Below are 17,056 nucleotides of genomic sequence, written 5' to 3'. Positions count from 1 at the left end.
AATCATTTGCAGTAGTCATTTATATTTTTTTGGTAGTTTCATATTCATTATATAAATGACTAATTTAGTAGTTTATATTCATTTCATTTATTTTCATTAATAATCATTATAAATGACCAATTTAGTCATATATTCATTTTATTTGTGTTCATAATTAATTAATATAAACTACTAATTTAGTATTTTAGATTGATTTTATGTGTTCGATATTAATCAACATAAATTAATTAGTATGATTTTGCGACTAAATTAAAAAAACGTCAAGAGAAACTATAAATAATTTCAACCACATAAATTATATTATATGAAATTTCAAGTATTACAATATGAGTTTCCAACTTAATATTGGTTGGACTACAATTTATGCATGAAATGTTGTTTCATCACTACAAAACATTATCATTGTGTTGCCAAGTCACTATAGGTGAATTCACCAACTCTAAAGACTTGAACATCAGTCTCTATGTGTGTGTCTTATGCAGTATATTAGCTTCAAGGGTATCACTAAACCAGTTCTCTTCTCTCTCTTTTTGAATTTTTCGCTCCATTGTTAGTGTTCTCCTCTTTCTTCAATTCCTGCTACTAACCATCAATACTAGGTTCCTTTTTTGAAAACAAATGAAGATACAATGCAGAGCGTAAGACATGAAAGACGAGAACACTAGAATATAAACTAAAGTAGACTATCAAGGATTTATATGACAGATACCTCAATGTAAAAAATGTTAAAGCTATTCTTCCTTATAAAAGAAAAAGAATTGAACAAGTTTTCTGCAGTTGAGCAATAGTGGCCACTATGAGACCAGATGACCTGTATAAACAAATAAATGCCACCATAGAAAATAACATCTTAGTAACTTAGTATTCAACCTTAAGGGAAAGCTTAGGCACAATCATGTCAACTAAGTTACATGCTAAAAAACTAAAGTTGTAAATAACATGTGAAAACAAATAATCTGAGGTGTGATGTCTAATACTTGTTGTTTTATTCGCAACAATATTTATTCTTGAACACATGAACTTGGTCAAGTATATAAACAACATGTGCTCAAATAACAACATGAAAGTAAAATTTTATAATAGTCATGAAAATATTTCAAAACAAAACAGTTAAAAGGATTTCAATCAATATCATGTAATACTAATTTCATGTTCAAGCTTTGGTTGTTATTTAAACGAACATGATCCCAAGTATTTTCAATTTCATAGTTAAAATGAAAAGCAAAATCAAAATACAATCAATCAATAAAGAGAGGATATCATGGAATGGACATTTCAATTATATAAAAAAAATTTACCTATCCATTGATGTCTTATCAAGCATTCCTAAAACATTTGCTTGCCCAAAATAACCATGAGGTGAAAGAATCACAACATTAAAAACCATATGAATACCTACTAGAAACATTTCCAATGTTGATGGCTTAAGTGCTTGAAGGATCTCCAAAAATAATGAATCATATCCAAGAAGTGATCTCCATTGTCTCCCCTTCCTTTTTCCAATCACATTTCATGTAACCTGCCCACACCAAAGTCAAGTAACAATCAAATGAAGGCATTAACATTTGTTTTTATCTTTTATATCTATAAAATTTGAATCTAATTTGTTTCGCGAACATATTAATTTGTATTTAAAGCCTTCATGTCATGAGAAGGTATCAATTAAGTAGGACATCAGAAAAATTGACCTCAATGAGGTCCTCTAACAATTTCTACAATATCAATATTTGTCTTGTTGTGATATCTTGGATAGAAAAAGAACATATATGCAAAAGAAAAAATCATATATTACTTATTCTCAAACTTTGTATACGGTGAATTCTTAGAATGTGGATTGTAGCTTGGTTAAACTCTATATCCTTTCATTCAACATCAATTCTTACAAGATAAATGTCACAAATTAGTGTTTCCCATTTCTAAACATGTTACACATGATAAATTGGAAGTCACATAAATGCAAGAGAAGTCCCTTTTCTGACCAAAAAAAATAAACAATGCCTCTAATAAAACTTCACACCTCAGAAATTATTCTACCACGTGCTTAGACTAAAGGTGATATTCTTTGAATCATCTATAGGTCATATTTAATGGGATATTCGTATGTTTAACATGATGTCAATTTAATGATAAAAGAAATATATAAATCCAGGTTATTATCAGTGAAATTCAAGTATAATTCAGAAAAATAATGTCATTGAAAGGTATGGAGAGAGAAACATATTAATAATTAAGATTCTCTATTTAGTTTAATTTGAGTTGAGTTTATATTTGAATATATAGTTTTCTCTAAAGAAGTGAAATAGAAAGATGAAAATCGAAATAGCCCTGTGAATTTTTAATCAATTCATATTATACATATCTAAAACAACTAGGTCATCCTTCTTTGCTATTTGATAGAGATTTATTGTTCATAGAATAATAATGAATTAATTATCAAACAAAATGATGCAATATATTAACCAAGGAAAGAAAAATGACATGGTTGTGGTATTCATGTGCTCGAAGGAAATCCAACAATGGTTTTGTTCTTTCTTTATTATGAAATGTTGAAAATAAATCTTGGTTCAAAAATTGAACTCCATTGCCAATAGGAGATGGTCATGTTGGGTAAGGAAAAGATGAATTGAAGGGCTCAAGGTCTAGCTCCAATACATAGTTATCCTTATCACTGCAAAATACAAAGTTGTCATCATTTGCTTATATAGGGAAAATGAAAATTGATTTTTTATTTGTGCACTTGTGATAGTATATGAAAAATAGAGCACTAGTGGAAATCAAAGTGTGTCGTGCCATCATCCAACCTACACAGAAAATATATGACTTCAGTTGTTGACTATAGTGGAAATCAAATGTAAAACCCACTCAACTCGATCTTTACATGACATAGGTGTAATGAACTAGTACAATAGAAGCATGCTAACTAAGAAACATGAGATGATAAAAAAGAATAATGGAACATTGTTTCCTACCACATAATTTGCATGCGTAAAATTTCCACAAAATCCATCCAAAAAATGAGAACTTATGGAAAAAGAACATATCATTAGTGTTTTGTACCCTCTTTAACACATGTAGCTTGGGGAAGTAGAGGAGGAAAAATGTAGCAGGATTCCAATTGTGTGGGATATAAAAAAAGAAATGTTGGAAAACACACCTGCCAATTCACGAAATCTCACTCTAAATAATAGAACATGTTGAGCATAGTAATGACGAAATAAAATCATGTATGAAGATAAATCTCCTTTAACATCCATTGAGATTCAAATTCCCCACATTTTCTAATTTTATAAAAACAATCAAGAATATCTTGGGTCTACAGCTAAAAGACTACAATTTGTACTTTCCAGAAATTACTTGAAAACTTGTATAGTCCAAAGGATTTTCAAATCCAAATCTCAACATTGTACCTGTAGCATTGATTGCTCCATTTTGGTATACATTTATTTGTGTTCTCTTGTGTATAATCAATATATAGGTGCTTCATGATTCCATAGGAACTGAACCATCCTAAAGGTAGGCTAAAACTTGATTTTTTAAAGCAATCCCTCCCTTGAATCTTTGTAACATGATTTGTTTCACGCTTGTGAAAAAAATATGCATCTTTCACTGCAAGAACTAACTCTTATAGACATATTTCTACAAAAATATTGTTTATCAATTCGGAATACATCTAAGTTCCCCCACTCATGCGATTAAAGCTAAACATGTGCATGAGCATGAGAAAGCCTCAACTACAGCTTATGTTGCTAGAAGGACCAAGAGAGTGGATCAAGAGCGTGCCTTAATAGAGGGCCAAAGAGATTAATTTGAGGACATAATTCATGCTTTAACATTGGAGAGAAATCAGATAAAAGAAGAAATGGGTTTTTCTATAGAAAATGCTGACGTAGGTGGCAAGGTAGTTGATGTACTTACAAAGTCCATGACTCTAAATGAGGCTCATCAAACTCTATTTTGTCTTTGAAGGCTTATGGAAACCCACTAAGTTACCTTTGAATCTTTGGTTTCTCATCCTTGAGGTAGGGAACATGCCTCGACAATTCCAAAAATTTGGTTGTATATTTGTCAATGGATAGCTGTCCGGACTCGATTTTGTGAAACTCCTTGTATTTGCTGTCATAATACCCCTTAGAGAGGTACTTATTTTGAAAATATATTTCAAGCCTCCTCCATGACAACTCCTCTTCTTAAAAATTTTTGAAATTCTTTTGATATTCCCACAGGATATCATCCTTTCCTCTTAGGCTAAAAGTGGTTATCCTTACCTTCATATTTTCACTGTAGTTATGGACTCTTAAAAACTCATCATTCCTAGCAACCATGCCTCTAATTCTTCAACCTTATTCACCTATCCATCAAACGTAGGAGCCTTTTCCTTCTAGAATTCTTCAGACATAAATTCCTCTCGTTTCCTTCATTGCTTGCAGTGCTTTCTAGTTGTAGCACTAGGAAGTTTCTAATGGCTTTCTATCCTTCCCTTTGGGATGCTTAGAGGAGTTCCACCCCTCATTGTGTCTTTACATCCTTTTTTGTGTCTATTATTGGATTTGTTTCCTTGTACATGATCCATATTTACTTATTGTTTCCATAATCTTGATGATATTTGTTTATAATTGTACTTGGATCCTAGTTCATGTTGCTTCTATATTTACAAATCTGATAAAAATTTTAGTATGTCTGCATTCACTTTACTTTATTTCTACTGAGATCTAAAAATCCCTTCATTTTTAGCCTTGCAACTTCTTAGATCAACCCTTAAGCTTCTCAATCTATCTAGCCACTCAGCAAAGCATTCCTATCCTGTCTTCTCAACTCACACTTCCTCATGCCCATGCTATGATATGTCAGTGTTGTACTACACCAAGGAAATAAATACTTTATAGTAACTAAAAATAAATTAAAATTCACCATTAAATAGCAACAATCAACACATTTTATTAGAGAGAACATCATGCCCTCTTCTCAGACATTCACCCCGTTAATCGACAACAGCATGCCTTTGTGCACTTAGCCATAGTAGTATCAAATCTCATAGATATTATCAACATATAAATGTTAAGTCTTCCACTGCTCCATGAGTAATGACTACAACAACTTGCAATCCTGAAAGTTCCATTACCATTTAACATGCATGATCAACACATCACACAATAACTCCATAATCACTGGAAATTCCTTGCTAAAAATAAACAAGAAAAACATAAGATTCATGCACAATAGTATCATATTTAAAACTTCAGAGAAATCCTCGTGACCTTGCAGTTCAGGGATTTCCAACCCCTCATATCAAGAGTAAATAAATACATACCTCATCATAAACACATAAGAATTAACACATTCCTTAATAAAAATGCTAGACATAAAATCAACAACAGTTAAAATTTACATTGTATTGACATGTATAGTAACAAAAGAAAACAACTTATCTTATGAGGTAATTGACTACTGCCTGAGAGTGGGACTTCAACTCTCCACCCAAGTATAGGTTGACTGTACTACTATTATTTCTTGGAACCAAAAATGCCTAGGATGGATTGAGAGTCCGAGCAGGTAAATTACTCAAGGTTTCTCTACCAATCGCTCACCTACAAGGGACATAGCTCATTTCTTAGGTGATTCTCAATAGCTCCCAGCTATTACACCATAGTGGACCTCAACCAACAAAAAAATAACACAAGGGTTCAAGTAGGTCACATAGAGTCGCAGTTTAGTCCTGAAGAAGGATATGCATGAGTAAAGGAAGGTTTATTAGTAGTGTTAGCTACTATAGTAATAAGGGAACACTTATCTAGTAGTTTATTAATGGTGCTAGCACATGTGCTCTTAGTGTTAAGTCTATAGTAGGAGTATATTAGTCCACTAGTGCTGGGGCGCCTCAACCTAAACAATAGTTTATCAACTTAGCTAGTTTTCCAATGGTTTATCAACCTCAAGGATAACCGTTACTTAGGTGGTTTGATAGTGAGAAAGCCCTCACAATTTTATTAATCCAACATGCACTTAAGTATCCCATCCCCACCAAAATTTTTCTATCCAAAACAACACACAGGCTCATGCATTGACCTCAGTAAAACAACGGACAAGCATAACATAGGCCCCAATAATCATCACCAGGAACAAAATGGCCTCAGATTATACATAGGGATTCATTCACATGCATTGATATTAGAATAAGGAGTAGTTAAGTCTCCTAGGTAGACCTGGTCAACTACCAAAATCAAGCCATGACTTCTACTTTGTCTATCCTCTTTTCTAATATTTCATCCCTCTATCCTATATGCATAAAAATGTATAACCCTCCCCGCCAGTCTTTCTCTTGCAATTTGAATTTATCAACACAATATATGAGGCATTTATGCAGCTCATATTTTGATCAAGAGCCCATTTCCTCCGAAATATGACTGCACAACAAGGGCATCCCTTCCCAACAAGGATTTAGGTGATATCATAAATGAAAGTGTTGGGTTTGTAAGTAATCTCTTTCTCATTAGTCCTCTAAATCCATGTCCACATCTCCTCTAACAAATGTTACTATTCCACATAATTTACATGAATTAAAATTTATAATGATATTTCAAGAGGGTTAGCTATAGGGGTTGTGACACAAGCCATATTAAACCTAGAGAAGTGATATTTGTGGCAAGTGGGATTTAATCATAAGGAAAAACCAATGATAATTGTGATAAAAATGTTAATGAGGTGGCTTTTCTAACAATTGAGAATATTGTTGATGATGTTGCTAATTTTCTAGGTTGTTAAACTCCTTTTCATAAATTAGTCCTTATTCGTACTCCAAAATGGCAGATCCCTATAAAAAACTCTCCTCGTTATAAGAATCAAATACAATTGACTAGGAACATGAACCATATTTCTTGGAATATTGGTGATCGTGCTTTTAGATTTTTGCATAAGTATCATGTAATGATGAATTATAGACCAGTGTGGACTATCTGAATTAACTATGGATGGATTGGTGGATGATCATGGAATTATTTAAACAACCTCCTGAGGACTTCATACAAATATATCTCCTTGGTTGTACAATCATAAATCGCTAATTTTCCTTGCAACTAAGAAATTCATAGTGTTGAATTGAGGATCAAGCAAAAATACCATTGGAACGTGCGTTGACTAGGTGGTTCATCAATTGTGCTTTTGTTGTTATGTTAGTTTCAAGAGTGTCATTTAATTTATTGAGTATGTACTAGTATGATTTCCAAAACTATTGGAATAACAAATACTATTGGATTGATAGATGATTATGTACTCTAGTCTATTTCATTGATTAATCAAGACTTTGTTATGGTTAGAAATTGAGAGAATAACATGTTTAGGGGGAGCATCCCCTCGTCATTGATGTCAATGTGGGAGATTTAAAAATAGGGGGGGAATTGTAGCAAAAGGAGGGATTCTTTCTATTCCTTGTGGATTATGTTTTTCGTTGTAGGGTTTTCATAAATGACATAGTGGGACATTGTTGTGATTATGGTCAAAGGGATTATATCATTAATACTATATATAACTATCCAAGTATATAAAAAAGGGGCTTCTAGTGAAAAACAAGAAGTCAAAAGGTGAAAAAATTGTTTGAAACCCATGGAGTACGAAGCTGATGGTATTTTCACATGGTATATGGAAAACTAAAATAAAAGGATAATTAATTATTTATCGAATGAAGTGGCATTCCTCTTTTAATTAACATATATTATCATGAAGAGTTATGATAATGTATGAAAGGAAAAATCATTGAAAGGGAACTTTGTGTGAGGAAAAATGTGATTTGTGGAATGAATGAGTCATAGATTTTTTGTTATAACCTTTTTTATGGGTTTCCTCAAATGGTGGAATTTTGATCATATAAAAGAGAGATTAAGGGGTGAATATGGCTAAAAGGTCATATCTTGGTTCATTGTAAATTCAAAGATATATGATGTGGAAGCTATAGTTTGTGATTGATCCTGAAATCTACTTCAAAGATGTCATCTCAATATTTTCACTATAACTTATTTATGGGATGTTTCAAAACATGGAGCTTTGAAGAGACAAAGGTAACATATTAATGAAAATATGGTCAAAATTCCAGGTGTTTTTCATTATACTTTCTAAAATATGCCTTATGGGATCTATATTTCTTGAAAGCTCCTAAAATCAATTTCAAACAGGTGAGTTTGGCATTTTTGTTATAACTTATTTTCTAGGATATTCTATACAATGAAACTTTATGGAGATTAAGGTGAGATATATAGGTATTTTTGTTCAAAAGGTAGATCTTATTTTGGTATAATTTTAGATATATACTCTGTGGAACTTAGCATTTTTTATTCATCCTAAAATATACTTCAAACGATCCAATGTGCTATTTTTTACTATAACTTATTTTCATAGACATCTCAGACAATAAAATTTTGAAGAGATGGAGGCAATATATTAAGGTAAATGTGGCCAAAATTTAAAATTCTAGTTTGTTATATTTTCTAGGATATACTCTATGGATTTTAGGGTTCCTTAATGCTCATGAAATTAGTTTCAAATAGTTCAATTCAACATTTTTACTATAACTTATTCTCCAGTATGTTTGAAACCATGAAATTTTTCAGAGATAGAGGCACGACCTCTATGTACATGTGATCAAAATTGTATACTTTTTCCCTGTGAAATTTAAGGTTTTTGGATGCTTGTCGACTCGATTTCAAGCAAGTCAGCTTGAATTTTTTGTTGTAGTTTATTTTCTATGTTTTTTGACATTATGAAATTTTTATAGATCTAAGGGGATATACAAAAGTCCCTTGGGTAAAATAATTTGAATCATATTTACTAAATTGGATATGTAGCATGCTACATTTTTGGGAAGAAGCCAAAATCAATAAGCTTTGGGAGAATCGCCATAAATTTCATTTGGAGATTCAAATTTTGGACGTGCATGGTGAAAGTATAAGTAGCGAGTAGACCTAATGAATCAAAACCAATGAATAGAATTGGTGAAGGAAAAAGAAATTAGTAGACCTAATGAAAGAAGAACTAGGAAGTAAACTTAGTAAAGATAATGTGAATGTTATTCTCTTTTGAAGAATTTATAGGCACTAAAGGAGAGTTGTGATTGATAGTTGTTTCTTAATAAAAAAAACTTGGTGTCTCTTGTTATGTTGGCCATTACCAATGGGAACTGAAATCTCTAATAAGATGGTGCCTTTGAATATTTGCAATGGTTGGGATTAGTGTCTCCACAAGGCTATTTCCTATGATAATTCTTATATGTGGATATTAATGTATCTAGTACGTTGGTGCCTATGAATATCTGTAGCAGTGGGGATTGGTATCTCTAGTAGGTTGGATGCCTATGAATATTTCTAGTGGTGATTTATGTCTCTAGTAGGTTGGTGCCCAACAAGGTTTGTACCAATGTGAATTGGTCTTTGTAGTATGTTGGCTCCTACAAATATTTTTAATAGTAGGTTGGGATTTATACATAATTATAAAACGTTTTTTTATTTACTCCTATAATGGTTTTCATGTAAATACTTTGTTCGATGTTATAAATCTAATAAATAACAAATGTGATGGTTATCTTATGGTTTATGAATATTTAAACAAGTACAAAATTTCTGATTCTTATTCACCCCCCAACTCTCAGTATAAGTGTTTGCTTAACATGTTGAAAATGTGCTTATTCGAGAGTTCCACTAAGGAATTTTTATATTTATTTTAATACCTTGAAGGAGTTTCATCACATTTTTTATTGGTAATATGGACAAATGAATGGGATTAACCTTAGGATTTTCAAGGATGAAAATAAAAATAATATTGAATCAGATTTATGAGATTGGATACGTAGCATGTTATATAATTTCATTTTTTGGAAGAAGCCAAAATTAGCAAGATTTGGGAGAGTTAAGATAAATTTCATTTGGAGATTAAAATTTTGGTCAGACCTATTGAAAGTAGAAGTCGTTGGAAAATCTAACGAAGCATAACCAACGAGTGAACATAGTGAAGGAAAAAGCAATGAACAAACCGAGTGAAGGTAGATGGAGCAAGTAAACTCAATAAAGTTAATGTTAATGCTATTATATTTTGAAGAAGTTATATGCACTAAAGAAGAGTTATAATTGATGTTTTTTTTCTTAATCAGCTATCTTGTTGTCACTTTCTATGTCGGTGTTTAACATTGGGGTCGAAATATCTAATAAGTTGGTTCCTTCAAATATTTGCAGTGGTTCGGATTTGTGTTTCTAGAAGGTTGATGCGTACGAATATTTATAGTTGTGGAGATCAATGTCTCTAGTATGTTGGTACCTATGAATATTTGTAGTAGTGGAGATTGGTGTCATCATTAGGTTGGGTGACTACGAATATTTACAATAGTGGTGATTTGTGTCTCTAGTAGCTTTGTGCCTATGAATAGTTTCGGTTGTTGGGATTGGTGTCTATAGTTTATTTGTATCTAAAAATATATATATAAGAGTAGGTTGGTGCCTACCGGTGGGAATTGGTGTCTTTAGTAGGTTGGTTCTTACGAATACCCTTAATAATAGGTTGGCATTTACAGAGAATTATCAAAATAAGCTTTTTTATTTTCTCCAAAAAGGGTTTCCATGTAAATCTTTTGTTCCACATTATATATCTAGTAAATCTCATATTTTATGGTTCTCTAATGGTCTATGAATGTTTAAATAAGTAGAAATTTTCCTATTCTTATTCATCACCCCAACTCTCAATATAATTGTATGCTCAACTTGTTGAAAATGTGATTATTTAGCGGCTCCCCTAAGGAAGTTTTGACTTATCTGAATCTGTTGAAGGAGTTTCATGAATTTTTTGTTAGACATATGGAGAAATGCATGGGATTAATCTTAGGATTCCCACAAATGAAAATAAAAAATAAAATAATGTCATATATGCTCAAGAAAATTTGAATCACATTAATCCAAGGAAGGAAACCATAGTAAACACTAAAGAAGAGAAACTCCTTAAAACAAGTTTCATCTACCGAGTTCCTCTCACCAAATAGGTGTCAAACCCTAATCCAGTAGATAGAAAGTAGCAATGTGTTCAAGTATGCATGCACTTTCATAAATTTAATAAGACTTGTCCGAAGGACAATGATCTATACCCTTTCATTGACCAAACTATTAACGAGTGAATGGGATATGAGATATTTTCCTTTGTGAATGGATACTATGGATACAACCAAATTTAGATCAAACTTAAGGATTAAAATAAGACAACATTCATAAGTCCTTGGACTACGTTCACATACAATAAAATTTTGTTTTGATTTTAAAATGTTGGTGCAAAATTCTAGATGGATATGTAATACACCTTCCATGAAATTAAGCACATTGACGAAAAGTACTTGGATGGCCTAGTTGCACACTCCTATAATAAGGTTGAGAATCCTACTCATCTACATTTAATCTTCAAAATATCTAGGTATTATAATATTAATTTAAAACCTCATAAATGCAACTTTATTGTCATTTTGGGACACATAAAATGTTTTATTACTTCCAACAATGTGATCATGGTAGATCCACTTAAGATGGAAGAAATAATTTAGTTCCCCCCATTGAACAAGGAAACACCAATTTCTTGCAGTGTTTTATCTTCAGTTATGCTAATATTACTAGGAAATTAATGCACATAAACAAGACCTTGTTTGTTTAGGATGATTTTTCTCTGAGATTGTTCGATTCCTTGAAAACTAAACTCTTGTCAATCCCTCCACTTAATCCTCTAGATTATGTAAGAGATATTAATTTGTACTTGCAACATCTATTTTAATTATTAGAATGATACCAGTTAAGGATTCATGAATATTACATGTAGTAAGAACATGTCATTTAATACCTTTGTCACATCTTACATGGTCCCGATATTGATTATTTTCATGTTTATAAATTGGCCTTACTACTATTCATGTGGTTCAACACCTCCAACACTACATATGTTGTGGAAAATGGTTTTTACTGTGGGTTCTCCGGTTACTAAGTTAGAAGAAAATTACTATCATTTCTAAATCCAATCCATTTTAATATTTCTTGACCGAATGGGTTTTTTTTTTTTTTTTTTTTTTTTTTTTTTTTTTTTTTTTTTTCTGAATAAGATTAATCTATTAACAAAGAAAGGGGGTAAAATTACAACATGACCGAAGTCAAAAACTCTGCTCTAAAGAGAGGCAAAACTATCAAGATAAGCATATAAGAAGACTGCCCGTAGGAAGTGAACTCATTCTTGAACCAGTAATCAGGACCCACACAAGGGAACAGCTTAAGATCCTCTTGATGTTGCAGGATAAACAAAAATTCAAAAATACACCAGAATTCGACATAGCTGTTTGCACAAAAAACTTGCCCAGTTGTATGGGACGCATGGCACGTAGACAAAGCAAAAGTGAGCATACTAGTCATCTGGAGGCTCTTCCACAATGCGGCACCATCCGAAATTAGGCAGATCCCTTGCATGAGCAGCATCAGGATCGGAAGGACCAGGATCAACCAGCGCCATCACCATATCTTGAGCACTGCGAACTTGAGCATCTGGAGCCTGCAAAGACGCACTGCCAATCCCCAGCTGGAGGGTCGAAGATGGAACAGAGACAGACCCAAATCCCTGTGGATGAGAGCTAGAATTCTCCGTCTGAGCTGCTTCATGGAAAACCACCGAGATATGAGTTGTTATCCTTGGGCGATTCAGAGAGCTGTTGAAGGTGAGAATTGCAGTGCCAGACGTGGGAGGTGGCCCTGGGTGGTGGTTGGAAGAATTAAGCCGCCCTCTCCCGCTGCAGGTGCTGGGGTAATGGCCTGCAAAAAACTCACTAGAAATGGAAGGCTACTGAGAGGAAGGGCTAGAAGGCGTGCGTCGGGGCTGGCCTCTTCGGCATCGCATTCTATGTTGCAAGCGAGGCATCAGGGAGATAGCAACAGTGGGACAGAAGCAAGGCTGAGCAGTAGCATTGACAGGGTCAGAGAAAATCAGATAGACTTTGAAACAAAGGCCAGAGGACCAAGAGAAGAGCTAGTGGATTGACTGAGGCCGCTCCGCCAAAAGAATAGAGCAAAGCTCCGAATTATCCTCCCCTTTCAAGTCACGAGAGACCTTAGGGATGGCCGAACCAACATCAAACAGACAAAAATCAGAGTTGAGGCCAGAGGCTAGAAAATGATGCGAGTGAATCGACGAAGGCAATTCCACAGCAAGCCCTTGGCTGAACATTAATTTATCATCCTCTTGTGTGCATTAAGAAGCACCCTCCATAATTGTTGCATTGAAGAACGTCGTGTTCTGAGGCAAGCCGGAGCATGCGGAGGAATTAACCAGCGCAGTGGACATGATGGGAGAACCAGAGCCTCTGGAGTGGAAGCAGATGAGCCCTGCTCTTCACAAATGCCGAGATCCATCTTCCATGCGTCTATTAACCTTTCTGTACTAGGTAGGCAGGTGTCGATCCACCTCGCCAAACCCCTGTCCCTTCACATTTAAGGCTGGATTATACAACCGCATCCAGGATTCTTGACCTAATAGGTTATTGGTGGAGAATATAATGAATAGATTATTATTTTACAAGAATTCAATCTTGAGTTTCCTTTAGCCAAATCAAAGAAATATTTGGTCTTTGTAGGATTAATTTTGTAGTGTTCAATATAGTTGTCATTGATGGCATCATATTTGAATTGTTGAAACAAACTCTAACCCTAGATATTGTGTAAACCCTAAGAGACCTAAACCATAACTACTTGAGAAGACCCTATGTGCATGCGTATATTAATGAAATTCTAGATTCACTTTCCATAACAAATTCCTAGCAATGTTGTCATTATGATATCATATTTTCATTGTTTAATCTAGCCATGTCAATCATCAATGATATGTTGGCATTATGGCAAAGGATTGGAGCTATGGCACAAGTGTTGTCCTTGATGGCAACTCTCTTTGGTGACAGGATCTCAGTACAAGCTCTCAGAATGAAGAAAAAGACATATACGCAGGTTCACCTAGATGAAGTCACGTATACATGCAGGTTATACGTTACAAAGGTGCATATGCATATACACGCACTTTCACGCAAGTAAAAGTGCGTATATGTTGGAGAATTTACTTTTGGTGCGTGGTAGTTAGTCCTTGGTATTTGAACCTATGGTTTTGGACAATGGTATCTCATCAGAAGTGTTGATCCCAAGTATTGGGCCCATGGTATTGCTTTATTATGGTTTTGGACCATGGTATTGTGAAAGCCCTAAGACTATAAAAGAGGAAGGAGATCATTTGGCAAAGGATCATCTGAATTAATTGAATATCTAATAAGTGCTAGATCTGAAATATTGGTGATTGGGGTTATGGTGCAGATCTGGATATGAATGAAGGAGCAACCTTAGCACACAAAGAAGGATAAGCTCCATTGATGGGTCATAATCTTAAGGCTTGAATGATAGTATCTTTGTATGATTTCGATCTGTTATATGTGGCGCAGGTTTGATCTATAAATCTGGGTTAATTACTGTCTGAATTTTTGAAAGAATGAATTATCCTTTATAGATCTGTACACAGGTTCAATGAAGCGAGGGCGCGTATACACAGTGTTTTGGTAAGGGAAAGAACCGTATACGCAGGTTGGCTTTGACACAAAAGCGTATACATGCAGGTTTCTAAACAGTGGAGTAGCGTACATCTCTTGATTTATATTCTAGCCGCTTTTGTTTATTGCTGCAGTGTTCTGGGTTCAGAATTAGTGTATGGTTAGAGTTACTGTGTTCTGGGTACAGCTGTCAGAGAAGTGTTTATTTTTTATTCAGTTTTCATTGGTGAAAAGTGATTGATTGAAGCATAAATTCTTGATTGACGTTCATGGATCCAGTCTGAAAATTTATGAAACGTGGTCCCTGGAAGAAAGAGAAGGTTGTAGCCTTCTGTAGGCTAGCACCTACGTACTAGTATCTTGGCTAGTGAAAGAGCAAAGGGGGTTGTACCTCCCTTCCAGGAGAAGCTGGAGAATGAGAGAGGGTTGTAACTCTCTGCAGGTTGCAGCTTGCGTACTGGTAAAGGACTGCACCACTACATTGTAAAAAGAAGTTTCTAATTAAAAGAAGATAGAGACGAATTGCAACAGGTTGTTTTCACCCACATTGGGTTTCCACCTTATATCTTGTATTTTTGTCTTTTGCTCTGTTTTACTATTTCTGGTTACTGGTTATTTAATTCTGATGCACAGATTAACAATCAACATCTGAAAGATAAAGTAAATTATAAGTTTGCATTGTATACGTGGGTTTCCTTCTCCATAGTTGCATATATACGTGGGTTTAATTAACTGAAGTAGCATATATTATCTGGATTTGAAAAAGGGAATATTTGACTTGATAATACTGATTCACCCCCCCCTCTCAGTATTATTTCCAACAATTGGTATCAAAGCCAGGTTCTTTTGAAGACGTTTGATCGCTTGAAGGAAGATCCATCATCATGAGCAACTACGAGAGAGAAGCATCTATCAGGCCACCAATTTTTGACGAGACAAACTTCGTATATTGGAAGGTAAGAGTTACTGCCTATCTTGAATCTCTTGGTACAGAAGTCTGGGATATCATAGATACAGGGTACACTTTTCCATCAGCAACTCCTACAGATCCGGCTGAGAAGAAGAAATATGAAACAAATGCAAAGGTTGTCAATACTCTATTAGGATGTCTATCTCAATCAAAATTCGTGAAGGTTATGCAGTATAAATCCGCAAAAGAAATATGGGACAAGATTATTCTGAGCTATGAAGGAGATGGTTAGGTAAAATGAGCAAAACTTCAAACTCTCAGAATTCAGTATGAAAATCTCAGAATGCACAACGATGAAAGTGTGGCTAACTATTTCCTTCATGTAGATGAGATTGTTAATTGTATGAAAAATTTGGTTGAAGAAATAAAAGAGGCTGTTGTGGTTGAAAAGGTTCTAAGATCTTTGTCCCCTAGGTTTGAATCTAAAGTTTCTGCAATAGAAGAAAAAGAGAATCTACGAAACCTTACCATGTCACAGCTGCACGGAATTCTGACTGCTTATGAAATGAGGAAAGGAGGACCATCAGACATGAGAGAAGTTGCCTTCAAGGCTTCAGGCAAAGGAGATTACTATGAGTCAGGACACGTGTCATAAGAAGAAGAAGAATCAAATTTTGTCAAAAACCTTCAAAGGGGTGCTGGACAATTCCGAGGTAAGTTACCTTTCAAATGCTTTGCTTGTGGAAGAGTCGGTCACTATGCTGCCAAATGTCCTCATAAGGATAAGATTGACTAGGGGAAGGAAACTGTTAGATGGAACAAGAAACAGAATGCAAGTAAGAAAAGCTATTACACTCATGAAGATAGTGATGGACTTTCAAATAGTGACGAAGATGAACGAGGTAATAATTATAAACTTTTAATGGCTTTTGAAGATGATGATTACATGGATGCTATAGATGAAGAAGGTATTTATGAAGAGATTTCTAATCTCAAAATTTGTTTAGAAGAGAAAAATGTGATTATTGATTCTCTGCAATGTCAACTGGCTGAAAGGGAAAAACATCATGAAAAATTGGAATGTGAAATTGTTGGTCTTAGAAAAGAGATTGAGAAAACAAAAGCTCTTAATCTTAAATTTGTTAAAGGATCTGAAACTCTGGATGAGATTATCAATGTGCAGCGTTCTCCACTAATCAAGACAGGTCTGGGATATAATGGAGAAGCATCTCAAGCATCCACCTCCAAAAGTTATCTTGATGCAGCAAGGAGGAGCGAGCAAAGGCCTAATAGAAATCATCAGGTAAATCAGGGACAATATACCTCAAGAATGAACAAAGACTATCAAGAAAATCGGGGGCAATCTACCTTAAGGACAAACAAAAGCCACAACCAGCCACAGGTAAAATCTTCCCAATTTGCCTCAAGAATGGATGTCAGTAGAAACTACAATCGGTTGGTTGATAGATTTGATAATCGCAGGAGTTTCTTCAATGGCCAATGTTTCTCTTGCCATAACTTTGGTCACAAAGCAACTCAATGTGTTGCCTATAAAACAATCATGACTAGAGAAG

The 17,056-nt window shown here is 34.3% G+C and overlaps 1 long non-coding RNA gene across 12 annotated transcripts in view; it reads right to left on the bottom strand.

Annotated features, from left to right (window-relative positions):
• Window positions 1-708: 708 nt before the first annotated feature.
• Window positions 709-17,056, bottom strand: part of LOC149166861 (uncharacterized) — a 373,645-nt gene continuing 357,297 nt past the window's right edge. For all 12 annotated transcript variants that reach the window (XR_016260496.1, XR_016260497.1, XR_016260495.1 and 9 more), the window contains 2 exons: window positions 1,400-1,519; window positions 709-811 (listed from right to left, as the gene is read on the bottom strand). This is a non-coding gene — a long non-coding RNA (uncharacterized LOC149166861). The remainder of the gene's footprint in view (window positions 812-1,399; window positions 1,520-17,056) is intronic.

Source organism: Pinus tabuliformis, chromosome 5_1 (genome assembly GCF_031772625.1).
Source record: "Pinus tabuliformis cultivar Carrire ecotype Pingquan chromosome 5_1, CPIR1, whole genome shotgun sequence".
Taxonomy (NCBI): domain Eukaryota; kingdom Viridiplantae; phylum Streptophyta; class Pinopsida; order Pinales; family Pinaceae; genus Pinus; species Pinus tabuliformis.
The sequence above is the reverse complement of the archived record's forward strand: the minus strand, read 5'-3'. Positions and strand labels throughout refer to the sequence as shown.